Source organism: Salvelinus sp. IW2-2015, unplaced genomic scaffold, assembly GCF_002910315.2.
Source record: "Salvelinus sp. IW2-2015 unplaced genomic scaffold, ASM291031v2 Un_scaffold2940, whole genome shotgun sequence".
NCBI classification, from domain to species: domain Eukaryota; kingdom Metazoa; phylum Chordata; class Actinopteri; order Salmoniformes; family Salmonidae; genus Salvelinus; species Salvelinus sp. IW2-2015.
In genome coordinates this window covers 45308-68974 of record NW_019944235.1, presented here as the reverse complement: position 1 = coordinate 68974, position 23667 = coordinate 45308, and the positions used below count along the sequence as shown (strand labels likewise).

The 23667-nt window shown below is 41.8% G+C and overlaps 1 long non-coding RNA gene across 1 annotated transcript; it reads right to left on the bottom strand.

Moving 5' to 3' along the window:
- Window positions 1–4350: 4350 nt before the first annotated feature.
- Window positions 4351–5408, bottom strand: LOC139025605 (uncharacterized). The gene is made up of 2 exons (XR_011477207.1): window positions 5307–5408; window positions 4351–5184 (listed from the first exon to the last, which is right to left on the bottom strand). It is a non-coding gene; the product is annotated as an uncharacterized lncRNA (long non-coding RNA).
- Between the last annotated feature and the right edge of the window lie 18259 nt (window positions 5409–23667).

Genomic DNA, 23667 nt, shown 5'->3' with positions numbered 1-23667 from the left:
ACAGAAAGTAGGCAGAAACCTGAACCAGGAGAGGGTTCTGCGTCTGATGATCCAAGGGGACCAGAAGGACCTCTCGCCAGTGATACCAGGAATCTAGCCACGTTCAAGTTCTCGGAGGAAGTGGGATCAACCGAGGAGAGAAGGACCCTAGGAGGTGGCCAAAGCAACAAAGAACGCGCCGTCCAAGTGAAAGGAAGCCAGACGTTGGTACCATCTGAACCACTGCAGCTGAGTCCCAACAGAGAGAAGGATACAACCAACATAGAGATGAGGACACAGAGGATGCTATTCACCAGGAGGGAGCCCGGAGGGAGCAGGAGCAGCGGAAACGATTGAGACGCCAGGGAGGAGCCAGGAAAAACAGCAAATCAAGTGAAAGCCAAAATACGACAAGTGCACCGAGTAATTGCACCCAGAGAGGGAGAGGGCCTCACAAGGAACAGAATGAGAACATCTTTTCCCTAAAAATTGAAACCCTTCCAGATGGAAGCTAAGTCCGGCTGAGGAGGGAGCCTCAGGTGAAGAAAGTGGAGGAAAAGTCCCGCATGCTGAAGAAGATGGAGATTTCCTCACAATTGACTTTTAAACTTTTGAATGGTCTCCTTTACAGACAATTGATGTTAGAACAACAAAAGAATAATGACATTGACATAACAAAGTAACAGTGAATGCTAGTATAGAAACAACAGACTAATGCACAATCAAGATGTATGGTGGAAGCAGGAAGAGAAGAAAGGAATCAGCCGAACAATCCAAAAAGACTGACAAGTTAGAATCTCTGTTCCACCTCAATTTATAACAGAAGCAGGAGAACTGAAGTCTATCTCAATCATAAGGATCAAACCCTTACTGGAGATGGCCCTCTGTGGATGGACACATCACCAAACAAAGGGACAAGTCGCTGGACCCGAAAGGATGTGACCTGACATTAATCAAAGAGAAAAGACGAGAGGGTGCTCATCATGAATCAGATTGAACCAGTTGAAGGTGAAGAATTAATAGTTGAAATAACAAGACAACAGTGACCGAAGGGAGTAGCACCACGGTCATTAAGATTGATCCTACCCCTGCATCTGAACAGGAAGAACCTGTGACAACAACAAGGGTGGCGGCTGCTGTGACGACCACAGTAGCTACCACTGAGATGACATCGACCTCCCTTACCAAGCAGATCACTGTACCCACAAAGCAACCTGAGACATCAGAGTCAGGAGAGTTTTTTTACTGACATTTGGAACTTTCTGATAAAAGTTAATGATCTACCTCAAGATAAGAACATTGTAAAAGCGACAGAATTAGATATATCAGAATCAGAACCACTCAAGGACACCACACGAGAAGAAGTAGTGAAGAACGAGTGGTACGAATGGGCTAAGTATATGGCAAACAAACACAGAATGGACAATTGTATTTTGTGTAGAAAATCACCTTGTGTCTGATTTCTTAATAGTCTCTGAACTGTCATCATTTAAAAACTGTGTAAGTTGGAAAAATGACCAATATACCAATAGAAAGTATTCTATTCCCTTGTGTGACATAGAATATAGGATTGCTCTGGGTAAGCACTAGAGGTAAAACTATGTTGAATGAGACTATGCTGGGAGACAATGATTGTGCTGCCTATAACATTTAGAACCGAATCAAATGACCTCAATTAGACAGAAGTACTGTGGTTAAGGAAAATATGAATGTTTTTACAGCCATGACACCGAAGGAATTGATGTAGGAAACTACTGTAGAATGTGATACTATTTGGGTGCTAGAGACTACGGGAGTACGTAGAAATAATGATAAAAGGTTGATAATAATAGATAAGGGTTGTGTGGGAAATAACTCAGGTTGCACATCTCTTACTATGTTGAAAAATCAAGACAGAGGTATTGCTGATTGTCTTCCACACATCCAGAAACTAACTGTTGAATGTATTGCATAATGAATGGATTGGTCTTTGTGCCTTAGTTAGAAACAATTCAACAGGTTACCATTATTAAATCACCCCATGATGACTATGTTAATCCTAGGGTTAAAAGGGCGTATGAGAAAGACCCGGAGATACCTTGATATCAATTGGACAGCCTAGAGTGTTACCTCGAGAGTTCAAGGCAAGAGATGAAGTTAAATCAGGATTTGAATCTATATTTTTGTGGATAACACCAAATAAAAACTTAGAGTGGATTAATTATATATATTATAACCAACAGAGATTCATTAACTATACTGACTCGGCTCTAACAGCGTTGGGGAAACAAGGTACAGGCTACCAGTAAAATGACTTGGCAAAATAGACAGGCTACGAGCAGAGGTTAAGGCAATGCTGGGTTTGACCCTCATGTTTGGGATTGGTTGGATCTAGCATTAGAAAGTGGGGAGCTATGTTTGCTAGGATGGCTATTATGCTGGGAGGAGGTTATTGGCTCTGGGTATTGTATTTTGTTGTGTTTACCCTTGGTAAAATCACTTGTGGTCCAGACAACAGTTAAACAGATGTCTGTAAGGAGAGTTGACCCTCCTGTGATAATTAGTCCTGTACCTGGGAGACCAGGTCAGTATACTGACAAAAATGGATAGCCCTGCAATGTGGTTGGTGGACCTCTAGACTGCCCGTTTGGTAATCCAAATTGTCTACATGGAGTGGTGCAGGGAGGTGGTTATGCTTGCCATGATTTCGTAAGGATGGTCTACCTGTTATATGCTGTATTCCCAAATTCAGATGAATGTCTACTTGTACATGTCCACAAACAGTGTCATTTTGCGCCGTAAGTGCAAGTGTGCAAAAAATTTAATGTGGAAGGCCATGACCATCACGGAGACCCCGTGTTTTGCGTGAAATGTCAAAGAGGAGATTGTAGTATCTGTAAGGATGGAATGTGTTCCTATGTAAGGATTTTAGTATAATCTATATTTGTTTAAGGCCTTGTGTTTTTGTATGTTTGGTTGAATTTTTAGATATGTATATCAATGAATATATCTGGTTTCCTTTAATTAATACTAGTTATGCCTTCTAAAAACTAGGTTAATTTCTTAAAACATGTAGGTAACAGAGGGTATTCCGGTTACAAGTGTCTATGGACCATGTCCTTAATCTTCTTAACAAAGGTTGGTATCATTGATATCACTTTATTAGAGAGGTGTCTGCGAGGAGGATCATGTTGAAATGCTTAAATTTAGAATGATTTGTGTCAATTTTCTTTTGTAACTGCATGTAGGTCTTTGATTTTCTCATATTAATTTATTATTATACTCATTGTATTATTATTATTTTTTTTTTTATATACCAAATTAGATCTTTTACTCTTATGTAAACTAGAGATGTTTGGTCTAGTTAGGTTTTCATTAATGTTTCTACTTGGATCTTTTACTCCTATTTTAGTATTAATCATTTGGAGATGTTTGGTCAGTTGGTTTATATGTTTTACTCTGTTTTTGTATTTTCTTGTCCATCATAGGTATTCTCATTTACTATCCCAAAGTCATTTTTTATAATTTATGTGGCTAATTAGCCCCAGAGGAGGGATTTGTAGGAGTAAATGAGATGTATAGGACAGCACATAGATGTATAAAATGGCTGAACATTAAAAATAGATCACAAGTAATGAAAGGGAGACACATGGTCTGCTGACCTGACACTAATGAAAGGAGAGGACACATGGTCTGCTGACCTGACACTAATATAAGAGATTCATAGTCAGCTGCTTCTAAAAAGAAGGCCTATAGGGTAGAGTCTGCTGATTCAATAAGGCAAACAAAACAAAAGAGTACATTGACACATTATGCTGACACACTAAAGATAGAGGGACCCATGGTCGATGCCTTCTAAAAACCTATAGGACAGAATCTGCTGATTCCAATAAAGGCAAACAAACACCCGCACGTCTGCGAGGACGAGTGGAACCACATTTGTCTTTTATAGTAATGTATTTTCTGAAGATAGAATGTTACCGGGTAATGGCGTCCCCCATTATCCAGTTTTTTCATATTCAATCCGAATTCGGTAGAACTAATGTGCGCGTCTTTCAGTGACTCCATGGCTTTTTAAAAATCCCTCTATGCTAGGGAGAAACAATCATTTTTGTTTTCATGCCACTATTTATTTATTTATTTTTCCTAAATACTCCCATGTATTATACACCTTTTATTTATTATTTTTCCGAGGTAGAGCTAATCTCCTTTCCAATTAATTATTCATTTGTCACATCACTTAATTTCTCTTATCAAAGCCTACTCTTTATAGTACAGACATTATTTCTGAATACTACAGATGACTTAATGTCTTATTCTAGTACAGTACTTCAAATATCACTGTGTTTTTCCCTTTACAGATATCATTATTAATTCATTTTATCCGTTAGGTTTATGCTATTCTTATAGCTCTAATCAATTTTATGATTACATTTACATTACATTTAAGTCATTTAGCAGACTCTCTTATCCAGAGCGACTTATAAATTGGAAAGTTCATACATATTCATCCTGGTCCCCCCGTGGGAATGGAACCCTCAACCCTGGCGTTGCAAGCGCCATGCTCTACCAACTGAACCACACAGGTCCACTGCCCGCTCCGTTAAGATCTCTATCTAACGTCTTACTTTTACCTTTATTTATTTATTTTGTCTATACTTTCTTACCTCTTCTCTATATTCTTATTGTTTGATCCTATGGTCAATTTACTAGTGAGTCAAACCTCAGTATTTTTATACCCCTCTCTGCCCTTCAGACTATTCCTAGACCGTAATTTCTGTGACCACAGAGTGTCTGACGGCCTGTTTTTTCCTCTTTCTTTGTTTCACCGTACGCGAATTCTTAATAATGTGTCCTGGATTCCACTATTTATCTTAACCAACCTAGATTCATTTTTAACTTTATAGTATAATTTCAATTTATTGGCGCTCCTACTTTCTGTTTTGTTTCACACTTTTCTATCCGTATTTATACTATTCGGTTAACGCCTTTTTAAGTATTTTTATTTATTATTTGTTTTGACACCTTTTTGTTATTCTTACTGCGGTCTCTTACCATTTTATCACATCAGTGTTTTTATCCTTGCTTATAACTTATTTTATTTCGATGTTTCTTAACTTCTTTCCCTCTGCCTAATAGCAGTTAACGGCACCCATCATCAACTCTACTCTGTCACAGGAGAGCTGCGCGCTCCCTCTCCTGGACGTTCTGCCTACACACACACAACTTGTCTTTCCTTCCTAATCTTCTATTTTTACACAGATCCACTCATTTCTTACAACATTCTCATTCATCCGTTTTATTTTTCACCTGTTCATTCAATCCCTTTGTTTTTACCTCAAAACAACTTAGTCTGTCTTTATTGACTTAATTCACTTCCACCTACATAAGCCTAGACTGCTAAGATTTCTACAATATGACGAGACTACTGTCTAATCGGATCAGCTTGTCTTCATATCCTATTCACCCCCCCATTACTGATCTTTTCTTCTATTATTAGAGTAGTATTGTGGCGTGACCTACTGAATTACAAAACCCTGTTAGCTAGACAGAGCGGTTTTTTATTCGCAGGATTTCTTTTGCATTTGAACGCCGCACAATCGGGCTAACGTTCTTCCTGCCTTCTAAATATTCATCCGTTCAGTCCCCCGTTCTGGGGCGGTAACCATGAAATATTTATTTAACTACTAAATATTCACCAACAGACCCTTCTGCCGTGACGTGAATAWCCCACCCAAGCGGACCTCTTCAAAAATGTTCCTTTTTTAAAGAGCGGTATCGTGGCTTCCTAACTACTTATTTATGCAGTTCTCTGTTATCTTTAGAGCCGTTATTCATAAGTAACCTGTCCAAGCATTCCTTCTACTAATTTTATTGAAGAGGTATCACAGGATTTTCTACCTACATTATCTGTTTTGACCGTATGAGCTGTCCCTTATTATAACCAGCCATCTCAGCCAGATGCGCAAACAACCGCATCATTTAAGCTACACATTCGAACGGTCTGATCTGAACGAGCGCATGCATGCCCACTCTACATCTAACACAAGCAAAGTTCACAGCACCTATTCACTCAGTCTCTATACATGCGCATACATTTATATTTAATACAATTCCCCAAATTATACATACATGCAAATTCATTGAATTTAAAAGTTCTTTTGTATTTACTGGTTTCATTTTAGGAAATTTGAAAGAGAGACTTACGTGGCGCCCCTCTCTTTGAGACAGTATCTCTGAAGCAATCTTACACAAACATTTCAACTATTGTAAGAACTTGCTTACCCTCCTATAGTTGGGCGGCCACCCTTGTTTGTCAGATTGTCCAAAGAACCCATCATCAGCCAAGAACGTCCCAGTCCCTATCAGCTCCTGGCTAGCTCGCCAAATTTGTCGTGGAAAATCATTTCAAATACAACGCTTATCAGAACTTGTAAATTCAAACATGCTCTTTATTACAACTGTACAGCCAACTGGCATGTCCCCGCGGAACACACCCCGCGGAACACACCCCTTCTCAGAACTCCAGCTGTTATATTTATACACACATAGTATTATGTCCATCCCTTATGCAAATGACCTTTCATTTCTTAAGTCTTTCACCACCATTATCTTTTAGTTCAAGCTTCCTACTGGTTCATGCCCTATAACGCCCATATCTGTTTTCAGTTAGATTATAATGGTGGCTGGACCCTCTATCTTTTTAGTTTGTCAGCATAATGTCTCACTTCCCTTCATTAATGTGTCAATGTACTCCCTGTTCAGCTTGCCTTTATTGGAATCAGCAGATTCTGTCCTATAGGTTTTTAGAAGCAGCTGACCATGGGTCCCTCTATCTTTAGTGTGTCAGCATAATGTGTCAATGTACTCTTTGTTTTGTTTGCCTTTATTGGAATCAGCAGATTCTGTCCTATAGGTTTTTAGAAGCAGCTGACCATGGGTCCCTCTATCTTTAGTGTGTCAGCATAATGTGTCAATGTACTCTTTGTTTTGTTTGCCTTTATTGGAATCAGCAGACTCTACCCTATAGGCCTTCTTTTTAGAAGCAGCTGACTATGAATCTCTTTATCATTAGTGTCAGGTCAGCAGACCATGTGTCTCTCCCTTTCATTAGTGTCAGGTCAGCAGACCATGTGTCTCCCTTTCATTACTGTGATCTATTTTTAATGTTCAGCCATTTTATACATCTATGTGCTGTCCTATACATCTCATTTACTCCTACAGAGACGGCACAGTATTCCCTTTGAGTCAGGAACCAGAACTCCTCCATAGTGACCTGTGTATGGGTGGTCTGCAGCATTCGGTCACATGACAGCTCGATCAGCCATTCAATTTCACTTACCTGCATGTCAACTGAGGCAGGAACACAGTCAAACGCATTTTGCTAATTCAGTCACTCACCTGTATAATTTTTTTGTATTTCCCCTGCATGCTTGAATTCAGTTTGTTCAGTTTCCCAAATATGTCTGTTACATAGGCAAGAAGACACATTTTCTTTTAATTACACAGAAAGTCAACAGTCAGTTTTTTTACATCCATAGCGAATGACAACAGTTCCTCTCTCGAAAACCACCAAGCCTCGCTTTGAAATAGAACATTGTCATGCTCTGATCCCATATCTCCACATAGTTTTGCAAACAGGAGTGTGCAATGTAGTTCACAAGCAAAGTTCTGCGCTCAGCTCTTTTGCCACCAGTTGCTCCCGGTGTATCCATTATAGCTCAGTGGGTGTGTCATACAATGTGTTCATATGGCAGAGGGAGACACATTCATAACTAGAGTGCAGAGTCCTGCCCACTGTCCCGTGATAGATGGAGTCCAATCTGTGCAAAAGCCCACCATTCGATCCCATGGAATCTGTATTTTTCGTAAATATAGCCATGCAGCACACTGAACATCCCCTGTGCCATTTCATGCTCGGGAATCGTGAGAGAACGATATGTCCTCGTGAATAGTATCACACAACATGTAGCAAACAAAAGTCAATACATGGGCATCTCGGCCCTGACATCTAACGTCCATTTGGAGAGCATAAGCTGGGGAGTTTATGAGTTGTTCAGTCAGTTTCCTCTTGATTGCTAGCTATAGCATCAATTCTTAGTTTCACAGTTTCTGACAAAGGTATGGATGTGAGTTTCTGTGCCTCTGCCTCCCCTCACATTGTTTTAAGCACATCAATTGTGTCAATAGTCTAGGTGATGTGGGTAAGGCGGAGTCAGGCGCAGGACACAGAAATTAGTAATAATCGTAACTTTACTCAATAAACAATCTTCCATCAAGGAGAACAAAATTCCAGAGCACATAAACGAGACAACTTTACAACAATAAACACGCACAAAACCATAGGGAATAAATGATAACGTAATGGAAACCAGGTGTGTACAACCAAGACCAAACAAAAGGAAAAAGAAATGTAGATCGGTGGAGACTAGAAAGCCGGTGACGTCGACCGCCGAACGCCGCCCGAACAAGGAGAGGCACCAATTTCGGCGGAAGTCGTGACAAATTGCGGCCAGTAATATCAAAGTCTCTGCAACATTGTGTGGTTTCATAGCGTAGGGGGCTTAGCCATTCACCGTGGGAATGATTCAAATGCAATGGTCAAGTGCTGCCTTTTCCCACGATCTAAGGGCGCTCTCTGGTTGATTTTTAAGGTTAACAACATTACAATGATTTTGAGAGACAAAGACAATATTATAATAGATATATTTTTGGGAGGCGGGGGTTTGGGAAATTCTCCTGCGACCCCACTTTCATATCAGGGACCCCTAGTTTGGGAACAGCTGAATTAGACACCTACTCTTAAAACTATGCAGTAACAGGCATAGCACAGGCATATAAAAACACACCCTCAAACCAAAAGAAACTTTCAGAAGTATGTGGGTGGTGCAAGAAAACAATCTGTAATGAGGGGAAATGTGTTGCAAAAGACTAAGACTCCTCTGTGTATGACTGATAGCTGAGTGTATTGAGGCATTGCTAGCTGGTCATAAGTGAGTCTAACGACTGGCTTAGACTGTCTGTTCTCTGAAAGAGCAGGGACTAAAAACTCATCTGAACTAGGGCTTGAATTAAGGCTTAACACAATAGACTGTTGCACACTAGGGCCATTTAATTGTTCTTCAGAGGTCACTTGAGCTTCTGCTGCCAGTTCAGGAACTTATTCACTTTCCTCTTCAGAGGGGCACTCCGGTTCAACTTGCTCCAAAGGAGGGGCTTTTGTACTAGCACCTGCTCCTGGGACAACTGTGTCCACAAAATCCAACACTGGAGGTTCAGAGAATCCCATTTCCTCATTCGAGCTCCCTTAGCGAGTTCCAGAACTGTCTCCTTATCTTCATCAAATGGCGGGGCAGAAACTGAGATGGGCCATTAATGCTTTTGATTACATGCCTCCATCCTCTTTTTAGGTTCTATGGTCTCCCAACTGCTGACTCCATGTGGACTTGTGTTTGGATCCAAGAGTTCCAAGCATATTGAGCAGTGTGCGATTGAATCTCTCTGACTGTACGTTCCCTTGAGGATGGTATGGCGATGTATGTGACTTCTTCACCCCAGCCAGCTGAATGACCTCCTAGATGAGTCTACTTTGAAAGTCTCTGTCCTGATTAGAGTTTATGTGGGAAGGCAGGCCATAATGGACAAAGAACTTCTCCCAAAGCACCCTGGCCACAGTTCTGGCTTTCTGGTCTTTAGTGGCAGAAACTGAAAAGGGCCGTAGATGCTTTTGATGATGTGTCTCCATCCTCTTTTTAGGTTGTATGGTCTCACTGTCATCTTCACCAGTCAGCTGGCCAATGGGAAGCAGGTGATCTCGGTAGTGTGTCCTCATAGGTCCACCTCTTTTGGGCTGTACTTGATACGTGGACAGTCCAGGTAGCCTCTGCACTATCACATGTGATTCAGGTTTCCACCTGTTGGCAATTTTGTGCTTTCCTGGGACTCCCAAGGACACGATCGCCAGGCTGGAGCTCTTGATGTCTCACCCGTTTGTCATATTTTGTTTTATTCGCCATATTTCTGCTCGAAGCTACTGTGGAGGCTAGTTGATAGGCTTCCTTTAGCTGTTCCGTTAATGTGGACCTGTACTTCAGGTAGTCTTGGTTGGAGCTGCCATCCGGGGCGACATAGAAGCACAGATCAATGGCAGTCTAGCCTCCCACCCAAACATCAGGTAGTAAGGGGAGAGTCGTTTCGGGTGCAGTTGTAGGCAATTGCTGACTCCATGTGGATTTTTGATTGGATCCAAGAGTTCCATGTATATTGAGCAGTGTGCGATCGAATCTCTCCAGCTGTGGGTTCCCTTGAGGATGGTATGTCGATGTATGTGACTTCTTCACCCCAGCCAGCTGAAGGACCTCCTGGATGAGTCTGCTTTAAGTTAATGTGGGAGGCGATGTACGTGACTTCTTCACCCCAGCCAGCTGAAGGACTTCCTGGATGAGTCTACTTTGAGTTTATGCAGGAAGGCAGGCCATAATGGACAAAGAACTTCTCACAAAGCACCCTGGCCACAGTGCTGACTTTCTAGTCTTTAGTGGTGTAAGCTTGGGCATAGCGAGTGAAGTGATCTGTCACTACGAGGATGTTACTGATGTTCTTCGTGTCATTCTCCAAAGAGAGGAAGTCTATACACACGAACTCTAGGGGGACCATAGTGGTGATGTTCACTAAACCTGCTAATCTAGTGGGCAGTGTCTTCCGCTGCACACACCATGCACATGACTTGCAGTGAATCTCAATGTCTCTGGACCTGAAGGGCCAGTAGAACCAAGCCCGGGCTAGATCAAGAGTCCTCTCATAGCCTAAATGCCCCATATCATTGTGGACCGAATTCCTGACCACGGCTCTGAATTCTTTGGGGAGATCCAGCTGCTTTCTCTTGACATGATTGGGGCCTCTAGGGCAGCGGTTCCCAAACTAGCGGTCGCGACCCAATGTGAAGTCACCTGATATGAAAATTGGGTCGTGGAGAATTTCCAAAAATCTTGAAAAATATATACAGTGCATTCAGAAGTATTCATATCCCCTGGACTTTTTGTTACGTCACAGCCTTATTCTAAAATGGATTCAATAAAACATCTCATCAATCTACACACAAACCCCATAATGAGAAAGTGAAAACAATTGACATTTTTGCAAATGTATTAAAAACAAAACAGAAATACAATTTTTACATAAGTATTCAGACCCTTTGCTATGGGACTCGAAATTGAGCTCAGGGTCATCCTGTTTCCATTGATCATCCTTGAGATGTTTCTACAACTTGATTGGAGTCCACCTGTGGTAAAATTCAATTGATTGGACATGATTTGGAAAAGCATACACCTGACTATATAAGGTCCTACAGTTGACAGTGCATGTCAGAGCAAAAACCAAGCCATGAGGTCGAAGGAATTGTCCACAGCGCTCTGAGACAGAATTGTGTCGAGGCACAGATCTGGAGAAGGGTACCAAAAAATGTCTGCAGCATTGAAGGTCGCCAAGAACACAGTGGCATCCATCATTCTTAAATGGAAGAAGTTTTGAACCACCAAGACTCTTCCTAGAGCTGGCCGCCCGGCCAAAATGAGCAATCGGGGAGAAGGGCCTTGGTCAGGGAGGTGACCAACAACCCGATAGTCACTCTGACAGAGCTCTAGAATTCCTCTGTGGAGATGGGAGAACCTTCCAGAAGGACAACCATCTCTGCAGCACTCCACCAATCAGGCCTTTATGGTAGAGTGGCCCGACGGAAGCCACTCCTCAGTAAAAGGCACATGACAGCCCAATTGAAGTTTACCAAAAGGCACCTAAAGCCTGAATGTCAAGCTTCATGTCTGGAGGAAACTTGGCACTATCCCTACGGTGAAGCATGGTGGTGGCAGCATCATGCCGTGGGGATGTTTTTCAGCGGCAGGGAATGGGAGACTAGTCAGGATCGAGGAAAAGATGAACGGAGAAAAGTACAGAGAGATCCTTGATGAAAACCTGCTCCAGAACGCTCATGACCTCAGACTGAGGCAAAGGTCCACCTTCCAACAGGACAACGACCCTAAGCACACATCTAAGACAACGCAGGAGTGGATTCGGAACAAGTCTCTGAATGTCCTTGTGTGGCCCAGCCAGAGCCTGGATTTGAACCCGATCGAGCATCTCTGGAGAGACGTGAACATAACTGTGCAGCAATGCTCCCCATCCAACCTGACAGAGCTTGAGAGGATCTGCAGTGAAGAGTGGGAGAAACTCCCAAAATACAGGTGTGCCAAGCTTGTAGCATCATACCCAAGAAGACTTGAGCCTGTAATCACTGCCGAAGGTGCTTCAACAAAGTACTGAGTAAAGGCTCTCAATACTTCTGTAAATGGGATATTTCAGTTTAATTTGTAATTAATTAGCAAAAAAAAAACGTGTTCTTTGTCATTATGGGGTATTGTGTCTAGATTGATGGGGGGGAAACAATTTAATCAATTTTAGAATAAGCCTGTAACCTAACAAAATTGGAAACAGTCAAGGTCTCTGAATACTTTCCAAAGGCACTGTATATATACACTGAACAAAAATATAAACGCATTGCAGTTTTGAAGATTTTACAGAGTTACAGTTCATATAAGGAAATCAGCCAACTGAAATACAGTAAATGAATTATGCTCTAATGGATTTGCGCAAGACTGAGAATACAGATATGCATCTGTTGGTCACAGATACAGTACCTTTAAAAAAAAGTAAGGGCTGGGGCGTGGATCAAAATAAACAGTCAGTATCTGGTGTGAGAAACCTGAGGAGTGGGACAACATTCCACCAGCCAGATGAACTCCATGCAAAGGAGATGTGTCACGCTGCATGAGCTTCCTCATGCAGCACAACATATCCTTCGAAATAGAGTTGATCCGGCTATTGTTATATGTACCTAATAAGTAGAAAATAAGCAACAAATAATGTCAGTTTACATATTATGTTTTACAATTGGGCTATCAAATGTATCAAAGTAATGAAATGGGTTACCTGCTGTATTTGTACAAATGATTATCCTGTGAACGCTGTTGCCGCTGACAGGTGAAGGTTGCTGGCTGGATACTCGCCAACATGTGGCTGACCGTTACATTCATAGGAATGCTCACAGCGAGGGCATGTCTGCATGATGCTGATGAGGGCCCCATTTGCTGGTCTTCTCTATGCTGCATGTTTGGCTGCAAGCTGGACATCTCTCGAACAACTGCAGCAGGCAATCATATAAGGTGATGTTGACTGGGAGGACCTGTGACAGGGTGATATAATAAAGCCTTTCTCAAACCATGGTCTGTGGATTGGTGCTGGTCTGTGGCGGTATGCATGCCTGTCAATGGTGTGCGTACTGGTAGCGGAGTCAGGTGCAGGAGAGCAGAGAGTTGTGAACAGGCGCACACTTTATTGAGGCAGGAGAAACCAACAGACAGATGCCACTGCGTGAAAACCTCTAGCCAATTGGCAAAAGTGCAAAACGCTCAAACAGTCACAAAAATGATGTTCAAACAAATAAACATACCTCGTGACAAAACACGGAATATTCGAACACCAGTCTGGCGTGTCAAAAATGACATGTAACACAAACAATATCACACAAAGACATGAGGGGGAACAGAGGAATAAATACATGCAGTGTGATTGGGAAATGCAAACCAGGTGTGCAAAACAAGACAAAACAAATGGATCAATGAAAAAATGGAGCGGCGATGGCTAGAAAGCCGGTGACATCGACCGCTGAACGCCGCTCGAACAAGGAGAGGAGATGACTTCGGTGGAAGTCGTGAAATTGCCGGTCCGCAGCATATTTGTCTTGAATATGATTGGGAAGTTTTTTGGTCCACGTCATAAATAAATACATGTATTTACATCGAATAAATGCTTGCTGTAGGCCTACTTGCGCAATGCACTGAACTATGCATGCTGCAGTAAACAAATTGTGTTGCCATGACTAAGTATAGCTACACCAAACACACACACAAGCTAGCCCTGCTGMKCAGGCTGCACGCTCTCAGTCTCCCTGGATTTGTTTCAAATGACAGCTGCCTGCCAAAACCGGTCTGTGTGATATGTCAGACTTGCCTCAGCAAYGATGCTRTGAAGCCATCGAAAATAMRCRKWAATKTATAAACAAACCATCCACGTCTCAWGGATAAACCAGACGKTTTTTYTTTTWMMAAAAARRRRWKRMCATACCAAACAAAAATGCTGCACAATAATTTCACAGACTATGAGAATTTACTGAAGGCTTCATACTCTCKYATAGCATTTTCCAAGTGCCAGGCTCCTTTCAMCATAGTTGAAAAGCTGGTCATAGCCTCAGTCGTGGATGCTTGCTGAGAGGTTTTAGGCCCAACTGCAGCCACAAAGATCAGCATCATCACACTTTCTAATGACACGTAGGATCCAGGATATGGCAGATGATATGAAATCACAGGTTTTAAAAAGAACTCACACATCAAATTGGTTTGCAATCCTATTAGATGAGACGACTGACATTATCAATGCCCGCTTCTTGTATATATTCGATACATACAGTATATGAAGAATTTATTTGTTGCAAAGTGTTGCCTCAGAATACAACCGCAGGTGAAATATTCTGTCTTCTGAACGAGTACATAACGGGGCATGGAATACGGTGGGACTGTTGTATCTGGATCTGTACGGATGAGACTGCTGCTCAGCCTATCCATGCAGGGATGCACACGTGTCATTTTCCAAACTCAGCTCAAACGATAAAATAGTAGATTTCCTTGACAAAACAATAAAAACATTATATAGTCATTATACACAATCACATGACCTGTGCTGTCAATAAAAACAATGTAACAACTGAATCTTTATAATTATTTCTATATACGTTATTAAAAAACGTTAAATAGTACAAGATGTTTGACTCACCCAAGTGGGGCAGCGGTCTAAGGCACTGCATCTCAGTGCTAGAGGCGTCACTACAGACCCTGGTTTGATCCCAGGCTGTTGAATCAGGATTCCCATAGGGCGGTGCACAATTGGCCCAGTGTTGTTCGGGTTAGGGGATGGTTTGGTCGGGGTAGGATGTTATTGTAAATAAGAATTTGTTCTAAACTGGTGTGCCTGTCACTTGGATGTCAAACGTCAGAGGGATGGAGGAGGGGGACACTCAACGTGTTTGGGCGTCTGGAGAGACAGAGTGGATAGAAGCATTTTCGATATGTTCCCCCTATTCTCAACTCTGGCTGACGAGAGTGATGTAAAAATGGATCACATCTGAGCCAAACTCAGCTCAAATTCTAGGATTACTTTCCCTCACAATCTGATCCACACCCAGGAAAGCAGTGGATGCATAATCCGTTCACCAGCACTGAAGAGACTCACAGCTTGTCACCGGTTCTTGAGGATAAACTATTGGAACTTTCCTGTGACCAAGCCCTGAGCCCTTGCTTTAATGAGATGTGCCTGTCCATATTCTGGCTGTTCAGCAATGGAGAATACCCGCAACTCAGCGAGATGGCAGTGAAGACCTTCATCCCCTTTCATTCTACATTCTTAAGATGTACCAGCTTCTCCTCTCTTGCTGCAACCAAAATCAAAATGTTTCAGCAGACTGGCTGTTGAAAACATCTTGAGTGTCCCTCTCCTCCATCGTGTTGGTGTCCAAGAGACAACCACACCAGTTAACTTCTCTGGGATATGTGGGACGCTAACGTCCCACAGATTTTAGGTGTGGTTAAACCCTGTAGCGCTCCACAGAGGAAGCAGGAATGGTATTGGTACCACTATGGAGTGACTGTGTCACCATCTCATCCCATCCCATCAGCATATGTTTTTTAAAGTTGAGAGAGAGGGTGTTGAATTAATTAAATAATTTTCAGCTGTAGTGTTTCTTGTGTCTGAAAGCATAATGTTGTTGATTCATAGGTCAACAGCTGCCCTTGGGTTCCCGTGTCGCGGTCATGCAGGGAGAGAAAGACATGTCAGGTACCAGTTCTGCAACACAGGGTTGATACTCTTCACATTCAATGCAGGGGGAAACGTTTAAGAAACATTGAGGGAACTCTCATCATCAATCTGCCCAAAAACAGAACAAAGGGAAGGTTATTACAGATGCTCCCATTCGCTAATTTGAGAACATGAATTAATGTCGGATCCACGATGTACTGTGTGCATCAATATATTCTGTAACCTGTGTGTCTCTCACAACCTATTAAACAAGCTGGAATGTTATCACTTCACAAAGTATGTGACTTCTCCCTCCATTCAAATTAAAGTAAGAGAGATGGGTCTCTCGTTGCAATGGAAAGCATGAACTTTAGTAACACTATAGCAACCATAAAGAGTGTTATGTCATTCTGGATTACATGTTTCAAACTCAGATCCAATAGTCTTGAGATCGCTCCATTAAAGAGCCTCATCAGTGGCTCCCCCATTACAACTGCTCTCAGCTAGCGCCACCCAGTGACAGCCAAGCATACTCATCGTATTATCTAAATGGTGTGTCATAGTGGAATTTTAAACAGCCATATTTCAACTAGCTGGTTCTCTAATAGAGTGGAGATTGGCGGTGTCCTTGAGTGCAGGTCACAGAGTCACTTGTAAGGCAGCTCAGGAGGGAAAGGAAAGCTGGTGTTTCACTAATGTTTGATGAAATGTGAATAAATAATAAAACACTGGGGAAAAATCCAGAGTGCTGATGATGGAGCTCTTGGTTTCCCTCTTTCTGACCCAGGGCCCCATGGGTAATTAGAGTTGCCCTCTAAGCGGTGCCTCCAGTCCAGAGGCAAGTGGGACTTTGGGGACCAGAGCAAGTCCCTTTAGGCTGACACATGGCATCTCTGTGTGCACTATGCAGCCCTCTCTTAATGGGTGGAATTAATGGGCCTTCGTTGCATTTCCTTCACTTAACTTGAAGGGGAAGCGGCGGGGGGGGGGGGGGGGGACTTTGAGAACGGAGGGGTTTTAGTAGTCTTGAAAACTCGAACCTAGGCAACACAGTGACTAGGCAACACAGTGACACAGTGACTAGGCAACACAGTGACTAGGCAACACAGTGACTAGGGTCTGGTTTCAATGATGGACTCTTTTTGGATAGAGGAACTACGTCACTGCCTAAGTCGATAAAGGGAAAAAATGTCCCGGGGACTCACCCAACAAATCAAGAGGCAGACATGCCAAAGTTTTCAAGCAAAAGCTTTTTTGCTTTGCAGTGGTTTTAGTTAAGAAAGTAGATGTGAAATGAACGCACTCATTAAAAATAACCTTGCTAGCTACTATTTTGTATTTTATTGACGGGAAAGAGTTCATCATTGAAACCAGACCCTAGTCACTGTGTTGCCTAGTCACTGTGTTGCCTAGGATCAATTTTTCAAGACTAGGGTTTTAGCCATGGCAACAAGGGGGAAATTCCACACACTAAGTTGTTCACATCCACAAACAAACACAGGCTGGTTTGTCAATCCCATCACCATTAAGCATATCAATACCTTCTGAATGTTAGTTCTGCCAGAGCGAGAGAGAGAGAGAGCGAGAGAGAGGGTCTGTGTTAGTTTTGTAATGTGTCTTGTGCAGGGGTTCCCAAACTTTTCAATACCCTCCAGTATTGGGGAACATTACTACAAAATCTATGGGCTAAAAAACCTAGCTAAAAAACGTTGGCTGACATGGGCTAGTTGATCTGGACATTTCTGACAAGTTATAAATACAGTGCCTTTGGAATGTATTCAGACCCCTTGACTTTTTCAACATTTTGTTACGTTACAGTCTTATTCTAAAATGGATTACATACATATTTTTCCTCAGCAATCTACACACAATACCCCATAATGACAAAGTGAAAACAGGTTTTAGCAAATTTTTGCAAATACCATATTTACATAAGTATTCAGACCCTTTGCTATGAGACTCAAAATTGATCTCAGGTACATCCTGTTTCCATTGATCATCCTTGATATGTTTCTACAACTTGATTGGAGTCCACCTGTGGTAAATTCAATTGATTGGACATGATTTGGAAAAGCACACACCTGTCTATGTAAGGTCCCACAGTTGACAGTGTATGTCAGAGCAAAAACCAAGCCATGAGGTCGAAGGAATTGTCCATAGAGCTCAGAGACAGGATTGTGTCGAGGCACAGATCTGGGGAAGGGTACCAAAACATTTCTGCAGCATTGAAGGTCCCCAAGAAAACAGTGGCCTCCATCATTCTTAAATGGAAGACGTTTGGAACCACCAAGACTATTCCTAGAGCTGGCCAACTCTGGACAAACTGAGCAATCGGGGGAGAAGGGCCTTGGTCAGGGAGGTGACCAACAACCCGATGGTCACTCTGACAGAGCTCTAGAGTTCCTCTGTAGAGATGGGAAAACCTACCTGAAGGACAACCATCTCTGCAGCACTCCACCAATCAGGCCTTTATGGTAGAGAGGCCAGACGGAAGCCACTCCTCAGTAAAAGGTACATGACTGCCTGCTTGGAGTTTGCCAAAAGGCACCTAAAGGGCTCTCAGACCATGAGGAACAAGATTCTCTGGTCTGATGAAACCAAGATTGAACTCTTTGGCCTGAATGCCAAGCATCACGTCTGAAGGAAATCTGGCACCATCCCTACGGTGAAGCATGGTTGTGGCAGCATCATGCTGTGGGGATGTTTTTCAGTGGCAGGGACTGGGAGACTAGTCAGGATCGAGGCAATGACAAACATAGCAAAGTACAGAGAGATCCTTGATGAAAATCTGCTCCAGAATGCTCAGGACCTCAGACTGGGGCAAAGGTTCACCTTCCAACAGGACAATGACCCTAAGCACACAGCCAAAACAACGTAGGAGTGGCTTCGGGACAAGTCTCTGAATGTCCTTGAGTGGCCCAGCCAGAGCCAAGACTTGAACCCGATCGAACATCTCTGGAGAGACGTGAAAATATCTGTGCAGCAATGCTCCCCATCCAACCTGACAGAGCTTGAGAGGATCTGCAGAGAAGAATGGGAGATCCTCCCAAAATACAGGTGTGTCAAGCTTGTAGCGTCATACCCAAGAAGACTCGAGGCTGTAATCGCTGCCAAAGGTGCTTCAACAAAGTTCTGATTAAACGTTCTGAATACTTATGTAAATGTGATGTTTCAGTTTTTGATTTGTCATTATGAGGTATTGTGAGTAGACTGATGGGGGGGGGGTGATTTTAGCAATTTTAGAATAAGGCTGTAACGTAACAAAATGTGGAAAAAGTCAAGGGGTTTGAATACTTTCCAAATGCACTGTAGCTCTCTAAGGTATGCAATGACTGACATGACAAGAGGAAAACTAATGATGCACTACCCAATTTCGGAATTGCACCTTGTGCATTCTACTATTACAACTTTCAAGAGTAAGTTGAAAGTCGGACTGAGTTCCTTAAAAAAATTTTATGGAACCACTGCCTTACAGAACCTATTGCCTGTCAGCTCTTTGTGACATGAACAGAGGCATCGACAGAGCTTTCCATGTGAAGTACCATGAGCCTTCCATTTTGTTGATATCGTATATATAACCTCTCTGGACTCGGCATATCATACAGAGTAAAGCTCTGTGTTATTGCGATACCGGCCAAAGCGGATAACTGTAGATCGATTTGCCCACTGCTGTTGGGTCGTTCCACGAAATGAGTATCTTTTGCGTACCTTTTATATTTTAAGTAGAAATTGTGCTCAAATATTTTAAAAGCCTGTTAATATAGACCACATGGAAACTTCAATAAATCTGACAGATTTTTTAAATTTGAATAAAGACTAAAGTGCTAAAGTGCCAAAAGTCAGCATTTGTACATGTCCCTCTGTAAAGCCATAGTTATTTTGTTGCTTTGACTAAGTCATTTCTGAAGAATATTATTTATTTCTTATATTTATGTTCCCAATTTTTTGTAAAAACAATTGTAATAATTTCCCTCATTTTAAGGTCAACCCTGTTGTTTAAATATGGTGAAACTATTCAAGGTCAACCCTCTTGTTTTAATATGGTGAAACTATTGCTTTTTAAAGAAACAATGATAGTTTCTTATAGTCAAATAGTCAAGTAATAGTGTAAAAGCAGGTTTTGGGGGAATTTTTTTGTGTTTTATGGTGGAAAACGAGCATAACACGACAACCCTGTTACCCATAGGAAGAAATGTTTTCACAATGATTATTTTTGTCAACTGCCCCTCCATGTTACACACAACAAGCTTCCATTTCCCCTGTCACAAGAGGATTTATGGCTGATTTAAGATGAAATCACACACACAACACTGTTACGGTCAACCCTGTTACCTTATTTGGCACTTAATAGGCACTTACTATAGTATTTTTTTTTTAAACCTCTTGAGATGGGAAAAACAATGTTTTATTAAGTTGAACAAGTGCTCTTTATGACAAAAGGCACCTAATTGGTGGAACGACCCTGTGTACTGTAAGTGCGGATGGGGAAAAAAGGCAATTTCCTGAATCCAGCTCATTTTGATGCAATGCTTTCCAATCGTGTACTCAGAGCAGGATGTTGTCCAAGAAAAAAAGAGTAACAGCACAAATCTCAAAGTGCTAGTACATTTGTAGTGTGTGTGCTTGATCGCCTGTGTGCATACACTCATGCATGGGTATATGTGCGAAATGTGCAGCAAGCCATTACAATATTTATACAGGCAGGTAGTTGCCAGAGGGTAGAACGTTTATGATCTGATGAACAAAACTATTAAAGACATTAGCAAGGTTGCACAGAGCTCCCATTACAGAGCATTCATTCACTCTCATACACACACACACACACACACACATTCTCCGGATGGGACAACCCAAGGGAATTTCAGGAAATGGCTCAGTGATGGACCCACCAGAAGGAGGAGAGGACAAAGATGCCTATATTTATGTATGTATGCAGGTGCATGGGAGTTTAGAGTATCTGCCGTGACTCAGACTCTGAGGTCAGGCAGGTCTGTTTCTCATGGGATCTCCCATATGGTGACCCTGACAGCTGGGCGCTTCCTGAGGTGGAAAGTTAGAGAGGAAGTGGAGAGTCAAGGTTCTTCCTATTTAAACAATTAGCATTTGTTTTGTCATGATAAAAGCTAAATTTCTTTGAGACTAAATTTAAATCTCACACATTGAGACAAACAAAGTGTAAATTGAATGTTGGATTTGAGAGGACACAAATGGTTAATAATAATAATGTATATGTATTTTATATAGTACGTTTCATTACATAAGGAATCTCAATGTTGCTGAGGGGGAGGGGGGAACGGAAATCGCTGGATGTTGGAGAGAGTACGGAGTGACAAAATTGGCAGTCAAGCAAACTGACACCTAAGATAGATGAAGAGATGTTTAAACAAGCTTGATTGGACAGTATAAACATTACATTAAACTAAATGTGATTGCTACATGGTGGAGCACTTGCGTGATGGGGTGCTTGAACTTGGCCAATTACAATTTGTATAAATTCAAAGTATTACAAGAAAGAGTGTCATGTACTCTGTACTATACTATAGTATTGTGCAACAGTGTAATTTTATCTTTTTTTTTAATCCTCAATGTGAAATTCATAGCTGCGGGAACAAGCAGTATTTTAGGAGTAGTGTGTGTGTGTGTGTGTGTGTGTGTGTGTGTGTGTGTGTGTGTGTGTACATTCAATTAAAATCCTAACCCCTGGTTTGAGTTAATTAATCCTAAATGTATTAGGGCAATCTGCAAACTCAAATAACTTGACCTGAGATTTTAATTATGAATCCTTATTTTGTATTAACTATTACCACACGGTGTCACACCTGCTCCCGCTCCCTCTCAGGTGCTCGAGGGCGCCAGGCTGCCCATCGTTACGCACACCTGTCACCATCGTTACGCGCATCAGCACTTCATTGAACTCACCTGTACTCCATCACTTATTGATTGCCTCCTCTATATCTGTCTATTCCTCAGTTTGATCCCCGTGTCAGCATTAATGTCGTTATGTTTCCCTTGTTCAGACGCTGTCCGTGTTTTGTTTCATGTCTGTCATTTATTAAATATTCACTCCCTGTACTTGCTTCTCGTCTCCCAGCGTCTGTCCTCACACACATAATATTAACTAGCAACACCTATATGTACTTATGCAAATGTAGCAGTCCAATTCAAGTTCCTATTACAGTGGCTCCTCCTAGGATAGATTCATGACCAGAACTCCAACTCCAACCACTGTAGGTGGTGTTTACCTAGTTGCCTCTTCGTCACCACCTTCCATCCCTTTGGATACTCGTCCAAGACCCCTTTGAGTCACATTAAAGGAAATAAATAAAAAATGTCTGTCATATAACGGTTTGTCACTGGGAAGGGTGAGTGTGACTCAGTCTCTCTCACAGAGGTAGTGCCATGTTAACAACTTTGCCCCCTCAACATTTCCGACACCAGTCTAAGAAGTTGGTGTAGAGCAGAGATGGGGGGATTGGGGTGAAGATAAATAGCCATAGCACCTCAAGGTAGCCTTCCCCAGAACAGCACCAAGCCTCATACCTACTTTTGTGTTCCCAAAATGCAAACATGGTGTTATTTGTCTTGACAGGTCTGTCACCAAAGCACAGCCCAAGTGTTCTCTCTTCACATGCGCTTGAATTTATCCATGGGTGCGTTGTGTGTCTTCAGCTCTTACAAGGATGGAGCAATGAGGTAATAAAACCTCATTGTAGTTTCCCCAACAACATTTTCTACATAATATCATCCATATTCTGCATGAAAATAAAATCCATTAATGCTTTGTTATTGCACTGAACTGTGGATTTCTAGGTTCAGATAAGAAGCAGATAAACGCAATCTTGTTGACAGCTGTACTTTCATATAAAGTTTTACAAACACTTAAAGACAGAGCCATGACAACAGAACAACTATTATGTTATGACACAAACATAACAAGCATGCAAAAGGTATGACTGAAGACTTTGTCCTCTAACACACTGTGACAGTAGCCTGAGCAAATGATGCTTCAGTCAAGGTCACTGAAGTTTGTTTGGACAATTTATCCTTCACATGATTACTAGTGATCTGGTTGGTCCTGCTGACAACAGCCGTGTGAACTGCAACATCTAATCAACATCAAAACAGGAAGAAGTCAGTCTAAAATTGTGCTTTAGATAGAATATGGAGACCCTTTATCTAATGAACTGTAGTTCCTTTAATGGATCAAAAACATGTTTCAAATCCAGCTTGAGGGACCAATACTTTGCATGCCTAACACTGGAAGAGCAACACAGACACTTTCGCAGAACTGCGCACATAGTAACATTTGTAAAGAATGGCTTTATTTATAGATACAATTACAAAACTAACAAGCAAACAATGTGCAAAAACAATATCATCCATACATAAATAACCATACATAACTAATATTGTATTCATAATTATTAACTTAAATGTATCATTACATTTAGCAGCCAGCAACTGATCCTGAAATAAATAATATTACAAATAGGAATGAGGTGTACAATACATTTCATTGGTCAGGTTGATTGTTGACGGTGGTTATGTGAGCAGCATACCAAGGTGAAGGGCCTTGTATGTTTTAGTGAAGGAGACAAGCACCTATTGGTGGAGTCATTCTTTTATGAAGAGATAGTGTCATCATGGCATTTGAGACATGTTATGCTGTAATTACCTGTCTGATGCGATACCAGAGGTGCTGTCTTTTATAGAACATACAGTTTACTGTACTGTTCTACTGAATGATGCTATAGTTAACCAGTGCTAGGAGTTGCAGTGAATACGTGCATTTAATATGCCTAGTCT